This window comes from Hemicordylus capensis, chromosome 1 (genome assembly GCF_027244095.1).
Source record: "Hemicordylus capensis ecotype Gifberg chromosome 1, rHemCap1.1.pri, whole genome shotgun sequence".
In the NCBI taxonomy this organism is placed as follows: Eukaryota; Metazoa; Chordata; class Lepidosauria; order Squamata; family Cordylidae; genus Hemicordylus; species Hemicordylus capensis.
Window position 1 is genome coordinate 426877984 of NC_069657.1, and position 2989 is coordinate 426880972.

The 2989-nt window shown below is 43.1% G+C and overlaps 1 non-coding gene across 1 annotated transcript; it reads left to right on the plus strand.

The window, feature by feature from the left end:
- Nucleotides 1-1450: 1450 nt before the first annotated feature.
- Nucleotides 1451-1522, plus strand: TRNAC-GCA (transfer RNA cysteine (anticodon GCA)). The gene has a single exon. It is a non-coding gene; the product is annotated as a tRNA-Cys (tRNA).
- Nucleotides 1523-2989: the final 1467 nt, after the last annotated feature.

Genomic DNA, 2989 nt, shown 5'->3' on the forward strand with positions numbered 1-2989 from the left:
GGGGAACACAATGTTGCCTTCAAAACCTCGTGTCCTAGACTGGGAGCATTTGTATACACTAACAGATTTCTTCCTTTTCCCCCAACACATGCATGGTGTGCTTTACATCAGTTTGTTGGTGAAACCTCTTTTTTTAACCAGAGAAAACCTTAAGCAAGCAGACTAATATTGTTCAAAAAAGTCTACTTGAGCATACACAGAGGTTTTGTAACTAGAACTTTCAAAGAGTTTGCTTCCTGAAAACTAGTTTTTCCACTCTTCACATCTCGGCAAGGCAGTTCTGTTTGCATTCCTGAAGAGCGCTTTCCTCTTGTCATGTTAATGACTATGCAAATACCTTAGTCAGTGCCTCTCCCTGGCATCTGCTGCGGTGTTTTAAGAAAAAACTGCTTAAAACCAGGATTTTAAAAACCCGAAAAATACATCAAGACAAGCTAGAATTTGGAAGGCAAAGCACGATTTGTGTGTCAGGTGCTTCCAAAGATTTCGAATGCTTTGGGGTCAGTCTGGCTGGTGTGTGAATGCGCACACTCTCTTCTGAAGAAGATCTGCGGTAACAGCCCTGTGTGGAAATGCTCCAGGTGATCCGGGCACAGCTGACTGCACGGACAATCTGTTCTACAGGGACAGCCTTTGGGGTTTATAGATTACGGCCACGCGATTAGGCCACGTTTATATATATTGCTAGCAAAATGCCCATAATTAAGCTAGATGATGTGTGTTTCTGTGTGAAAGGAGGAGACAAATACCACAAACATAATGCTGTCATACAGTGAGACACTATGTGCATGGTGTATGGACACACATGTGGATGTGCCTGCACATTCCAACACGAGGAGGAGGAGGAGGATTTCTATCAGGGGAGGGCAGGTTTTGAACTCATCCAAATCATGCCCCTAGATGTAGTGCTTTTTATTTTTCAGCCATTGGAGGGAATTGATTGGTTGATTGATTTGATTTGATTTGAATAGCAACCATTTCAGTTCTGTGGAAGAAAGTGTAAACTTGGTGATGCCATTGGGGTGGAGGCTTCTCCCAGTGGCCCCACCCCAGCCTATCTATCTCCATACTAAACTATCTCCATAGCCCCACTCTATTTCATTTGCATATCACCATCCTGGGGTGCTAGTTTGGGGTCCTGTGAGAATGGGATGGGATCTTGGGAATTGGTAGAAAGAATCAAATATAACTGCCTTCACAAGATGCTTTTTGGAATCATTCTTATGAGGACACACACACTTTATTACTCATGAAGGTGTTTTTCCGCAAAGCAAGGGGCAATAGCATTTAAACAAGTTCATCTACACACTTAACTATGATAATGAATATAATTATGGGTTCTTTGGAAGGCAAGCAACAATGGACAGAGAGGTTAACAAAAGTACTAGTGCATGCAGATTAAACAGCTAGCAGCACACATAAACAATCTTTCAGAGCAGGTTAGCCAGCAGGGGGTATAGCTCAGTGGTAGAGCATTTGACTGCAGATCAAGAGGTCCCTGGTTCAAATCCAGGTGCCCCCTTATTTTCAATACATTAGGGGAAATTCCACTTTCTTCTGTCTCTTTTGTGGCTTATCTTTTTTCCTTTTATTTATCTTTACAGACTGCAAAGCTGTGGGGAAAGATGGCTTTAATCATTAATTTTTTGTGCAGAACCTAGATCTTTGGCTAATAGGAGCATGTAGGGGTGGAATTTAAGCCTGGGAAATTGACATAGGGACAAACAGGCTTGCTTTCTCCACACCATGGCCCCCAAATCCTAATTACTCCCCACACCCACAGATGCTTTATGAATTAAACGCACACATGCACACACACAACAAAAACCTGCAGGGAGTTCCCGTCACCAAATTCCCAACTCACTTACTTGTTTACTTAGGAGAGAGGTGAGCAGACTCAAGCTATCAGGAGCCCCCCCCCCCCCCACATCCCTACTTTGGAAAGAGCCTGGCGAGTCACCAGTGGGACATGGTGGCATTTACAGAATAAGAGATTTTGACATCTCTCCATTGGCCAGCAGAACTGGACAAAGACCTGATGCAAGACAATGCTTATGTTACAGTTGAGAAATAAGCCCAAGACCAGCCATTTAACCCAAGGCAGAAAAAACTCTTTTCATCTGCAGTTTTTTTAAAAGGTCAACAAGTTGTGTAATCATTCTTAATCATAGTTTCATTTTATGTTAAATAAATAAATAAATAAAATTTTAGAGGTAGGCAGGGGCGTAGCTAGGGGAGAGGGGGCCCGTGTTCATCCCTCTCTCTGGCGGCCCCCCAGAGTGAGGGAGATAATGAAGAAAATAGGGAGGGATGGAGCTGGAGGGCCCTCAGGAGCTGGGGGCCCATGTTCTTTGAACCCTTTCGCTCAATTATAGCTACGCCCCTGGAGGTAGGGGAAACTGATGCGCAGAGATATACAACTTTCCCAGGCAGTAATGGCTGTGTGCAGGCAGCCAGCCAGAGACATACATTTTGGGCAGAATAGAAACATGTTAAATAAATAAAATAAATGGTGCATTGGGTTGCATAGGAGCAATCACCACACTTTCAGCTCTGCCACTTCAGCAAGGGAAGCAGACTCACAGCCGGATCCACTCATTTTACTCCAGTTACTAAGTAACTGGGTCCAAATAAAAACAGTTGCTGGGAGAGAATTGTCTAGGACTATTGCTGTCAGTAGCATGCATCACAATAATCTTATTTTGCTGAAGAGTTCAAGGGCCTGGATTTTTGTTTTTGGTTTTTTAAATTTAAAGATCTGACACATCTGCAAACATTTCCCCCTCTACCTTTTTGCCAGCAATAAAGATTAGTCACACTGCTCAGTTACAAAAACAAACAAAAAGCAGATGAGGAAAAAAGAAGTTAATCATCTACAGTAAAATACCTTTTGCTGGGAAGCTGCAACCTGTTCCCTGACCTCACGCACACTCTTAACATTAGGAAACATTATGCCTCTAACCATATGCAGAGCACCTTTCTTTCCCTG